This window comes from Varroa destructor, unplaced genomic scaffold, assembly GCF_002443255.2.
Source record: "Varroa destructor unplaced genomic scaffold, Vdes_3.0 BEIS01000002.1, whole genome shotgun sequence".
Taxonomy (NCBI): Eukaryota; Metazoa; Arthropoda; class Arachnida; order Mesostigmata; family Varroidae; genus Varroa; species Varroa destructor.
The window spans coordinates 29288159-29301249 of record NW_019211455.1 but is presented as its reverse complement, the minus strand read 5'-3'; the positions used below and the strand labels follow the sequence as shown (position 1 = coordinate 29301249).

Here is a 13091-nt window from a genome sequence, read left to right as displayed (position 1 = left end):
CAAGAAACTTCATCCGTCTTCGGCATCGATCACGAAGACCTTGGAGATCTGAGGGACCCTCGACCGTTTCCCGTGGACTGTCGTAATCTATCGGCGCCAAGGAACCAACAACCCATCCTCGCGGAAGAGAACGATCCCTTGGTACGGAAGGGAACGGGACCTGTCTACATCCTGCTCAACATCTCTGCCAACCTTCATCTCATGGCACTAGTGTGTTAGACGAAAGGAACCTTAGTCACAACGGTGTGGCGCACAGCGGGATAAAGTTCCAACAAGTTCTCTCGGGAACCGTGCTAGCCCACCAAGTAGACAGGTAAGCTTCCAGCAGAACCAATACTGATCTTTTTTAAGCGATCTTACTGTGAAGTACAGCCGTAGTGGAGAAGCAACGTTGATGTAACCTCTCGTTTTCTTTTCCTTAAATGGCAAGCTCTTTCTTAGAAAGGGAAGGAAGTCAAAAATCCCCAAAACTTCTAGTCCCTTTAAAAGATCGGATGAGCTCCTGAACGAATAATGTGGGGAGAAAGCAAGGAGAGCAGGGATGGCTGGCGACAGCACTTGTGCTGCAGCAGCTCTCAAAAAAGTTAAGCATTATAAATAATTTATGGTAATCCTGAAGAGAAAAAGAAGGATTTAGTGATCCCTCGCCGTATAGCACGCTCACTGCGTTCGTTGCTGGCAGTTTCTTTTCCTCCGAAAAATGATACGACAGGCCGCGCCCTTGTCATCTTTTGTGGCAGCGAACGCCTCTTGCGCTCCGGTCACTTCCCGTGTGTCTCTTCTTCCTTCCTAGCAGTGACATTCGAACGGCGTTGCACCAGGGGCGGCAATACAGTGGCACAAGCCCCCCACGCGCCCGGCCCAAAACGCAGTGAGCCGAATGAAAAAGGCCAAGCAAGTCTTGTCTTGCTTGAACGTCGTTGCAGAACTTTCCGAGATTTTTGTAGCGCCAACGTTGGGACAGTCGCGGCTCTCGCATGGCAAATGTCTAGTAGGTCGGGTTAAGACACGATTTGAAGACATCGAACGACAGACTTTTCTGTATCTGTTCTTGTGGATGACAATCGGCACGACCATGAAGATCGTGAGCTTCCGACCGACCCGACCATCGCGAAACAGGCCATGAATTGCGATATTAAGTTATTTAGCTTAAGACCGTACTGAAAGTTGTTTTAATAGCTGAATAATACAAAAAAACGACAAGAAATGGTAGATCGCCATAGCCATCACCCTGCTGCCGGCTGGATCAAGCAAAAGCAGAAGAAAAAACCAACTTACTTTCTCATTTTGCCATCAGCAACCTAGTTTAGGATGCTTCCTTTTGAGGAAGGCGAAATAGCGAAACTATTTTCCCGTTTCTAAAACGCCGAGCTCAAAGGACACAATCCTTTTGTTCCATTCAGTCAGGTGCCTCTGACTGTCCTGCCCTATAATGCATCGAATCAAGGCCAGAACCGAGGATCGATTCAATCTAATATCGACATCTACTTCATCACCTATAGGCTATTCACAGGTTGAACGGGATGTAGCGCATGTCGATTGAAAAGCAAAAACGGCTAGATAGGATCGAATGGTTGAAAAAGTGTCATCGCACTTGTACTGCTTCGTCTTTTTGAACCTAGTATTTAGATTTTTAGAATCAAATTGAAATTTCTCGTTCTGAGATGAAGGCCACATCGAAGTGAACCTTCCCACGATGAGCTAGCGCTTACCCTATGGCAAACGATTACATGAAGGAAACTCTAATGATTTCCTCTTCGTGCACCATTTCTTTTGCTATAGCCTTTGGTGTCATGGACGCTTACATTTTTGCACTGGCTTCATTTTGAGTGGCTGCGAGAGGCGGGCACCGAGAAAGCTAACAGTTTTATCCTCACTTGTTCAGCAGGCAGTGTAAACAGCAGGACAAGTACAGGACGAAGCAACTGTGTACAGTAGCATTTCTCTACATCAAAAATACATTCATTCATTCATTCTTATGAAGATCGCACTGCCCGCGCCCTAAATTTGTTGTCCTGGCTTCAAGAAATATTGTCGTAAACAGAACTGGTTTAGCCTGCCTGACGGCCCCGTGTATCTCTGTGCAGTCTTGTGTTGTATGCCCAGGCCAGGGCGTTGGTAATGGGTTGCTCGCTGCCGTCGCTACGGTCCTTCGCCCCGGCCAGTCGCCTTCTCGCAATCTGCTCCGGCCACTATCGCTCTTCAAATATCAATTAGACAATGTACGAACACGCAGATTTGTTCGAGTATCCTGTTTGGCTATCCACTCTAACTCTAACGACTGCTGTTACTACTTATGACAAAGATAAAGGAAATATCCCTCACAAATACACTCAAACACACAAATTCTGAGTCTTTTTTTTTTCAAAATCTGTGGTTTTGTGTTTTGCAAGAGCGAGAAAGAAAGAACAAAAATCCCCGAATTCTAATAGACAAGGCTACAGATTTCAAAGTAGATACATAGTTTTTCAATAAATGAAAATGTGGAAATACGCCGAACATTCGCTCCTGACTGTGTCTGTCTCGCGGTAGTGTGGCGTTGATTTCGGCGTTTGAATTTTATTAAATCTGACGCCTTGTGAATAGGCTAAAACGAAATTTACTTTTACCTGAATTTATTCAGCCCACTTCACTTGATCCCTCCATGTACTTCACTACTACAGCTGCAGTTCTAAGACGACACCACGTAGATTTTAGATTCTTCTTTCTTTATTCGAAGACTTGGCGTCATCTGTCGTCGACAATCCACATCAAGGTTCCCATCCCACGCACACATCGTGGCTAACATATAGGCGTGTGCTTGTGCACGAACGTGAACTCAGCTAAGTCATGATGTTTAATCTCTATAATCTTCGTGCTGCTCGCATGAAAGAGACAGAGAGGCAGGCAATTCGCTGGCTGAGTACGGATTTCTTGAGTATCTCCGAGGCCTCTACCGAATGTGGAACCTGCGGCTTCAGCTTCTGAATATGTCATGACCACTCCTTAGTTTCGAAAAGCTCAAGTTAGAAAAAATGACGGACACACTTGGCAGACTATATATATATATATATATATATATATATATATATATATATATAGTTCGACAGTGTACAGGTAGAATACATACAAATCGGTGGAAATAATCGAGCCTCGCGCACCTTAACCGTCCAAACAAAAAAAAACATCTGAAAAAATTGAAACTCCGCCCCCGCTGGACTGAGTTTTTGAGTGGTGCGCGACGTTTAATGTTGTACGATGTATATTAAAAATACAACAAGGTTTTGATGCCCAAATGACTAGCCCTTCGACAACATCTAATTGACCTTAAAACGAGACTAACGTATTTTCAAATCCAAAAACTTCTTCTTTTGCAAGAACCTTATGAACGGTGACCAGCGCTAAGCAAAGAGTTCTAATAATGAGGTGGTTGTAATATAAACTTCAACAAAAAACAAAAACGTTTGTCTACCATATTGTCTTCGTATTTTGCCAATCGATTAGTGATACTCAAGCAGCCCAGTTCTAACTGTTATTGTTTGGCCAGTGCTCTGAGATTTTAACATAAATTACTAGAAAACATAACTTTCATTGCATCCACTACTACATATAATTTATCTGTAAGCAAGCACATGAAGACACTTATGTTATTTAGCCAGCAAACTTCTATTTATTTAGTAATAGCTTTTAATTAAAACCGTGGACGATGAAAAATTAGGTAAGTTTGTCGGCAAGAAACACTTCAGTTTAAATGCCCTGCTGACTAGTCGTCGATGGATCTAGAAATCCTGCTTCTAGCAAGTTAAGCTATCTGCTGGAGAGGGTAAAAACAAAGCTCTAGTCTCATGACTTGCAGGCTGGCAGGAAAACGCCGCATACTTCTAAATAAATGGACGCTGCATCTGCGACCCGCCAGGCGCCCCTTCAAGGGTTATCCGATGCTTACTTTATAAAAGGCTATGAAGAGGGTATTTGCTGCGAGGTCTGGCTAAACAGGCTACGCCAGGGCAAGGTTTGCCTGAAACAGGGGCATTGAATGCGCATTTATCATAGCAAAGTTCATTAAATACCTTCTCCCCTTCATCTCGAACTACCCATCACTTTCCCTCAGTAGCAGCAGAAACAGCCGGCATCAGTTGGGGAGCTGCCAGCTGATGGGATCAAAGGTAAGGAAGCGGATCCTCAGCGTTATTAAACTCTTTTGGTCCCTACTACCACGATCGCTCTGTTTCTCTGGTAGAAAAGACGTCTTAGCAACTGTTGAATCGACACCTCGCTCGCACTAACCGAGGCAACCGTTTCAAGCCTCTGTTTGAGCAAGGCGAATCAGCCCTCTACGAAAGAATGTTCAGTTGATCGAGCGAGGCTTAACAAAAAGGGCATTTATTCCCTTAGTCCAGGTGGAGGGAGCCAACAACCGACCCTCGACCAGCCGGGGATCAAATCGAATTGTATTGAATGTCTATTTCAGTAACATTAACCATAACATCTGTTGTCACTCGGTATGTTTACCACGGATTTAACATTTTAGTATAATTTCGTTCTTCCAATGCTAGACACGCGTCTTCGCGTATCCTAAAATTAACAGCAGCTGCTGCCAACAACAAAGAGCTTTAACGCCAAAAAATACTCTTAATATCGACAGCGGGCAGCCCGACGTAAACTCTTGTAATAATTCGGTTGATCTAAACTTCGTCGACGAGGTATACTAATTGATTGAGGCACAGTAAGATATCTGCATGAAAACCGACAATGTTAGGATCTCGAAAATAACATTTTTACAAATGTCCTTGCCTCCACATAGGCCACACATCACTACCACTACTACTAATAGAAATACATGCAGCTAGATTGTATTCTAAGCACGGATAAGATCTACTTTTATGGACAAAAGGGGCACTTAGAAACAAGAATTGATACCAATCCATTTAGTATGGGACGAACTTTGACGTGGTGTCGTTTTTTGGATAACGGTAATTGAAGCGGCTGTGATGACTGGACAACAGGCACCTAATTATCAAATAATAGGAAAAACAGCATAACAATAGCAGCGTGATTTTTGTAAGTATTGTTTGTATGCAAGTAACGAACCGTCTTTTTTGACAGTATCAGACACCGAAACCGATAGGCGATTTCCAGTAACGACAAACTACAAACACGTTTGGATCTACGTATGGCCTGACTTGTTTCGCACCGGCTTATCAGAGCTCAGACAAATTTCTTGTTTCCAATGCTTTGCGGTTACAGCCACAACCTCCGCAAAGGCTAAAGAGAAATCGGGGGAAATCGGGTCAACCATGTGTCGCGTTGCTCGAATCATCGGCAGTTTTTCGTCAGCAGACCACCAGCACGTCCTCCTTCCTTACGCATCTCGTTGGCGGATTCTGCTCACGCGTCAGTGAAATGGAACGCCGTCAGCCTCGGACGTACCCTTCGTTTCGCCGACAGACCGATCGTCGTGAAACCGAAAACTTGCCGTCTTTTCTGCCTCCAGTTTCTTTCCGCGGGTTACCGCTTCCCCAGTGATCTCAGTAAACCTGCCCCAGCAAGCCCTCACCAAATGCCTCTGCTGCTACCGCAGCCCGTTCGCCGTTTATAAGTTAGCCAGCCTGCGTGTTCTTCTTGCCTTTTCCACACGCGTCCGGTCATCACCAACGTTGTTGGTACACTTTAGCTCGCAATAAACTTTCTAAAACAAGAATTATGCTAAGCAGCAGCCATTGCCGCTAGCTATTGATCGCTTGCAATCACGCCGTACAACCTATCCGGCAGAGACTGCCAGAGGCAAACACAACACCGAATCCAGGATAATAATATGGGCAATTCGACACACTGCCAATGCATTTCATGCCTCAGTTCAGGCTTGAGTCTGTCCGCTATCTCTCGCTGCGGACTTCCGACCTCGGTCTTCGCCAATGGACATACATATTGCCGGTCCTACATATACAAGTGGCGGCTTCGTCGCTGTGGGTAGCTATGGGTGATACTTGGTAATGGTCAGTTGAAGGGGGGGGGGGGGGAATCCGAATATGGACGGAGCCACGTACAGAGACATGCTCACAATTAGAACACATTTACAAAGTCTCATAATATCCAAAGGTTGCCGGCGAACGGAACGACTGATTTAAATCAACCAGAAGGCAGACTTGACTATGTGGGCAAGTTGACGCGGGGCTGGGCAGCGTTTCAGTGCAGACGATGCACTCGGGAAGAATCAGCCCAGTCCTCCGTGCCTGACGCACTACTAGTTGTTAGCCCTGCTGGGTGCCCTGCTGCTTGTCCGTCTGCTCTTGTTCGTCGGCGTACTATTTCGCACGCTCCGTCGTCTGCCGGTGATTCACCGTTGCCAGCAGCCATCCAGCGCAATGGCAAGCCGTTCTCTTTCACTCACTAGATACTGCTGCTGCTGGGCAATGTTTCCCAACTTACAGTTGCAACACAGCAAACTCGAGCTGACCGGCAAACGATCAGGCCGGCAAGCAGTTAGGCAGGCAAACAATAAGTCCACGAACATGTCGACCAGAGTTAGAGGTCCCAAACGCCTTCGTAATTTACGGCCACGACACACAACGTATTTGTTTAAGTTATAGCCCGTACGGTGCAACAAACCCACGAGGGGAGAGACGGTAAAGGCTAGTGTGGTGGCCACGATGAGCGAACTGAATGGACCCAACCGTAGAATAAACGTAGTAACGGCTGTCAAAGGCAGGTGGCATGCCAGTTGCCTTGGATTCGTTTCCGGATAGCGATGGCTTCAGTCGCTGCTACCATCGTCGCTGCCACGGCTGCTACCGTCGTTGTTGCAACAACCCCCAGCCCAATTTACTGCTCGAGCCCGCAGTACATCAGCCCCCCTACACCCCTCCGTTCCAACCCAGTTTTCCTTATTCAGCTGGTCATCTAAAGTCGAAAGGACGCAGGGCGAAGAAGGGATGGAATCGGGAGTCAGCGATTTGGCCATTTCTATCCTAACATACTTCGCCTATTGAAGTAGTGTCTGCCGCTTGCAATCGCGATGAGTCTCTTTCACTTTGTTTATCGGATAACGTGCAATGGCATCGTATCGAGCGTCATGGACGCCCGGACCTCAGAAATAAATGTTCAATAGGCAGGTTGTATTAATAGACAAATGTTAGTCAACTCAGACGATGACAACGAAGCGAGTTGGCTTTCGTAGTTGTGATATTAAGCGCTCTGTTCTGAGAACGTTCAGCAGCCTCCTATAAAATCTACTTTCGACTAGACAAAACAAAGAGCCACTAATGAATGATCAAGGTGTCTCAAAGCTACCGGACTACTGGACGTCCAGCTCGTGGCAAGAAAAGAAACGGCAAGCGTCAGTGTCACAACGGGCTCTATACTTTATACCAATATGTGCACTGAAAATGTTCGATGCTGGCTAAAAAGATGTCTTCAAGCTACGGGTGCTTATTAACTTATGGTAACGTGGAATCGCCGCAAAGAAACAGGCAGTTGAGCTGCCGGGGGACTCATGTGTTGGTCTAGCTGCTGCCACTCCCATGTCGAAGCGAGCTAGCGTATGTAATTACGAATTGATGATCGCCCCAAAGATATCCGACGGCGATCATAAAGTAAGCAACAGGGGAAACATTTCACTGCGTATATAGCAATAGACATGGTCGGTAGACAGCTATATATAGATTCAACTAGCGTTGCAATACGAACCTAAGAGCTAGATTAATGATAGATCTGGATGTCACCGTAGGCATAGCAGCAAGCGTACGTACGTACGTACGTACGTACGAGAGTCAGCCGATCTGTCAGCAGAAGAACTATACGCCAGTCGTGGCAAAGGCGAATCTAATTATGCAAACAATCATTGAAGTTCATGTATGCTCTCGTCATTGATCAGGTCCTGTTAAAATGACAATTGGGTAACTTCAACCTACATATCTCTATTTAGGTTCAATGCCGACCTGGGCTTCTGCTTGTGCATGTGTGCGTGACAGTGCATATTGGAGGCTAATCGTAGAAAATCAAGCCATTGGGTAAAAGGCTAATCTAGTAAGGTAAGGCTAGCTAGATATACAAAATATATTATGCATAGTTGCTATGTAATCGTTTTCTAACATTAATTTAATAGCACGAGTGATAGTAGCAGCAGTGCGTAACTGGGCAAACCTACCAAAGGAACGCAACTTCGATCTACCCAGGCGCCCTCAGGTAATGCGATCTATAAATTTTAATCATCGCAGTACGTTGGTCGGCCGAGCTGTGACGGCCTTCGCGCGGCACACGAGCTATGCACAGGCAACGCAGGCCTCTCTGAATGATACACCCCTTCGATTCGTTTGAGAGCATCGTCTCAGTGTCACATTTGATCACTGAGTGATATATACCCACACAGCTGTTGTGCGCCATGCCAATACAACATGTACGTACTAAAAAGAAGGGAGAGGCGCCCTTTCTTTCGCGCAGCAGACGCAAACGTCGAGTTGACAGTAGATCTGTCTCCAACAACGGGGATTCATGCTTAGGGCTCAAGCCATCGGGGCCATGACGTAGCATCGTCATTAGGCACTTTTTTTTTGTTGGTACGTTGAATTAATCGGTTTCGACATCGCCTCTGTTGCATCTCTCTTCTCGTCAAATGACCGGCTGCACTGTACGCTGCAAATGGTGAACATATACCCCGTTGGATCCCGTCGGCGCACGACTCCGTCGAGTACCGAATGTCGTAGGAAGACGACGCAGGGAGCGGAGTGGCAGGTCGAGCGAGCCCACTGATGGCGGTAGCTTAAAAAAGCAGAAAAAGAAGATGAAAGAAAAGCTGAAGAATTGGCCTGGCCGAGCGAATAACGTCAGGCCGGGTTCCAAAAGCCGGTTTTCGATAACAGGCTCTCGACGACTATTAATGGGGGATCACTAGACGCCACTATCGTCACCACTGGAGATAAACACCAACGGCCACACAATTACCACTATCACTGCTCGTCGTCGCCGCCGTGATTGTCGCCACTGTGCTTAGCACCACGAAAATGGTCAGAAACGGTCCTACCGGCGCACCATAAACATGTAATCAGCGGACAGATTGCTATAGGCTGCACTAGCGAATCAGTTTAATGCATTTGATAGCAATAAAATAGACTTGACATAATAATTTTTTACCGATTAAATTGGTTCTCGAGGCAAACATAGATAAATGTACGTACGCAGGGCCAACAGCAATAGACAGCTCGTATATCTATAAGCATAATTACTGTGTGCATGTTATAGGCCATATAGTACGTCCTTCATACGTTTCAGCTTTTGTACCAAGTCGTAACGGCGACCCGAGTTCTATTCAGCGTAGTCTGCACGTAGCACAATGTTGTTGTGCCGGCGAACCAGTCGTATGAGCGATGTTACCTCACCGTAAGTGCACTAATGAAAGACAATAACAAACCATTATTTCGAATTGGGATATCAGCGTTTGCTTATACTTTGGCACAGCAAAGATATTTATACTAATTTTTCCATGTAGCATTTTTCATACCGCCACACTTGACCATGAATAGAAATACATGCCTGGCTAGATCACATAGCACGGAGCGATGGGCCTGTAAAGGCAGCCGAAGGTTCGACCGTCGTCGAAACGTAATCAGTATACGGTACGTAGATGCACGTAAGTGGAAATTCAAGCATTTTTATATGGATTAAGTGATTGAATGTTCCGCCACCAAGTTGGCCCGCTAATAACGACTATGACGAACGACGGCGACGGAAAAAATGTACGGGTTTTACCACTGACAGCAGGCGGGGTGCAATGAAAAGCGTCGATAAACCGATCCTACGAAAAACTGCATGAGTATAGGTTTAGAAGAGGACGACAAAGTAAAAAGAGAGAACCCGTATTTGTATTCGAAATCGTCACATGTTCTGCCAGACAAATAGTTGAAAACAATCCTCCACGCGCTCACTGCGACTAAGTGTATTTACATGGTTATGAGGCGTTAAAAGCTATATTTTTTTATACAGCATCGAAACGTACGGCTCCCGCAGCAAGCGGCTAAAATACTAAAAAAAAAAAAAAAATTACTATTTCTATTCTTGGTAACAACGAAGCAACCCTAGACAGAACACTAACTACGTTCATGTAGAGAGTGATAGCACAAAAGCTATGATGAACGCTCTCTTGTCCCTGTTCTCCTGCTCGACCATATCCAAAAATCAACCTGCGCTCTATGTTCAAAGACCCCCCATAGAACACTAAATGAAATGAAGATGTTCTTTGACCTAAGCAAAAAACAAGAAGATCGTCTCGTTGAACGTTCGTTCGTCTTCGCTTAAAAGGGATGACACAGAATTATCTCAAATTCTTTGCTGACTATTTCGCTTATTTGCCTGCTATCGAGGAGTTCCTTGGTCCGTCTGGTGACGGTAGCGATTCTATAGCTGCTTAACTTGAGCTATGTGGTAGTGTTTTACTGCTTCGAATTAACAGTTTGAAATGAAGAAAAGAGGGCAGACAGGTGGTTAACAAAAGGGACAGACAAGCTTATAATCCGCCAAGAGCAAACGTCAGATGCAGACGCTCTGCTGACGAGTATTGGGGTCCATTCGAAGAGCCTCTTACCCCAGAAGAAAACGAAAACAGGAGCAGAAGTAGAGGCTACAGCATTGTTGGTTCGTCGTAGGTTTCAACAGAAGCCAATCGCTGGCGTAGGACATGAGCCCCTATCTGCCAATCGGCACTACAGTTAAGTTGTGAAATGGAAGAGCAAACTAGTACGATATATGTATATATATATATATATATATATATATATATATATATATATATATATATATATATATATATAAGAAAATAGTGCGTATATTTTTATTTATTTGTTTCATCTGCTTCAATGGGTTGATTCGTTAGCAGTTGCTCACCTGTTGCACCACGAAAAGCACCATCAAATCATTTTGATGAACATCGCAGGGCATTCGCGTGTATCCATCGAACAAAAATGCGTTTCGTTAGACAAGTCAATAGCCAGAAGTTTCTTACTTCGAACGGTGGTAGCAAACGAAGCAGTAGCGAGAGCCGCGATCGGCAGCGACTTGAGAGCTATCGATGCAGTTCTTGCTCACAGAATACCAGCCACCGTCCTTATAGACCAATGGCAATGAAACAAGGCGCTCACGAAGTGCTCCAAAGGCCCACCGAAAGCATTCATATACATACATAAGTAGTCGTTTCTTCAGTGACATGGTATTTCTCTTCTTTGCGGCAGCTGCTGCCACTTTTTTCCCCGCTGCGTCGTGTCGTCTCTGCCCAATGTTGTTCAACCGGCTCATCACTTGAAGTTCGCTTTTTATGACTCTGCGATACGAAGTGCCTGACTGGCTGATTTGTGGTTGCGAAAACATTCCTCGCTAATTACCAGTTGTTGTGGTAAGGGATTCAGAACGCTGCTACCACCAGCCTCTTCATTGTGCCGTAGCCAAGTATGTCGCGCCGTGTCCTGACTCCTTGCTCCTGGCTGTGTGTGTGTGTATATGTATGTGAATGTATGATAGTGTATTAGCATCATTCCAATGTCGGCATCTTTAGCTGGCAGAGCCATAGACGGGTAAATTATTAATGATTTGCAACTGTTCCAATGATTACAAGACGAACAGTTACACGACGGCCGCGACGATGCTGTCTGATCGCTTGTCGCTTCACGCGTTTTCTTCCGCACGCACACCGACACATACACGTACAAACAGGCTCAAATCGTAGAGATTCACCGACAGCCACACTCTATACAATCCGATCGCGCAATAACCCTTTGGTCCGGTCATTAAGCCACGGTCCCCTGTTTTACTTTCTTTCAGGATTTCGAATCGGCAAGGAGCCTGCTCGCCGGTCTCAAAGGAGCTTGTGCTCTCTACAGCAACCGCCTAGAAACACCGAAAGCGAAACCGTTGAACTTGCACCAAAACGCTACTTGCTCTGATACCTGCCAAAAATGTATATAATTAGTGACGAATGAGAAACTTAGGTACTCAGCAACATGCAAAATATGCATACACCGGTTCATGGGCCTGTACACAGTACACCGAACGAAGTGATGTTGATTGAAGCTTGAGGAGTCTTAAATCAGATACAAATGTGTATTTTTTAGTATCGGCCAATAGAACAAAGCTCCAATGTCAATATGTACCTTTACATTGGTAGACCCTGTTCATCGAACGAGCCGCTCACATAACCAACGCTGTACGCTGTACATATGACTATTATTTCTGTATGAAGGAAGTACGACGATGCTGATGATAGCCTGCATTGTGCAGCACGCAAATTCCAAGCATAATTCTATACGGCGCTCTGTCTAATAAACCGCCTCGTAGCGCAGGGTGGCGCAGATACTTATTGAACGTATTGAACGGCCAAGCTACTCATATCGAAGCGGATAACAGAACTAGCTTGAGCAATGAAATATTTATTTATTATTTTTTAGACTTAGTTCATATTTTTATGGGCAAAATGGATAGCCAAAAGCGATGGATGGATCATCGCATCTTGTATAAGCTTGTATGTAGAAGCTTTGTATTTCAAAAATCGCACGTAGCACACTTCCTGGCCGGCTTTTGCGTCTGAACACCCTTCCGTAGCTAAATGCTACGCTTTACTTCACCGTAGTCCTTTTCAGGAACAATTTACACGCATATGCTCATACAAACACAGACACATGTAAATATCCTTTGTTTACTAAAATCTGCCAGGGCACTTCGCGGGGCATATGCTTTCAGGTTTATAGTAATTATTAAGTTTCAACCGTTATGATTGGCTTTGGCCGGTTCCAGCTGAGCTTGACGCTTCTCACTGTCACGCGAACGTGTCCAAGGCGGTAACTACCTACATATCGGTTGGCTGATTCGTCTGGCAAATGACTCTTTGAGGGGTAGTCCATCGTGCTGTACAGTCCTGATCACACCATATTACCACAAACCCGTGAGAGTTTTAGCTTCCTTGAATTACAATGATTCACGACGTCAAAAATGTACATTGTCCCGTCTGTGTGTCTGCGGACGACGTGTCTCACAACCATTAGCAGCTGCCTAAAGGGAAGGAAGGTAAAACTCAGAAATGGGGATGATCATTTTGCTTTACATACGAAGTCGTCTTTACTATGCCCTTCGAC

At 45.3% G+C, this 13091-nt stretch overlaps 1 protein-coding gene and 1 long non-coding RNA gene across 14 annotated transcripts in view; one reads left to right on the top strand and one right to left on the bottom strand.

Moving 5' to 3' along the window:
- The window catches only part of LOC111245819 (adhesion G protein-coupled receptor L1-like), a 327353-nt gene that overhangs the window by 35314 nt on the left and 278948 nt on the right, over window positions 1-13091 (bottom strand). The window contains exon 1 of one of the 13 annotated variants that reach the window (XM_086980774.1): window positions 2610-2979. The exons of the other annotated variants lie outside the window; for them this stretch is intronic. The gene's annotated coding sequence lies outside the window, so the exon portion shown is untranslated. Of the gene's footprint in view, window positions 1-2609; window positions 2980-13091 lie in introns of those variants that run through there. 13 annotated transcript variants of the gene reach the window in all.
- Window positions 7436-11914, top strand: LOC147757639 (uncharacterized). Its single transcript, XR_015321700.1, has 4 exons — window positions 7436-7571; window positions 7904-8009; window positions 9247-9354; window positions 11785-11914. It is a non-coding gene; the product is annotated as an uncharacterized LOC147757639 (long non-coding RNA).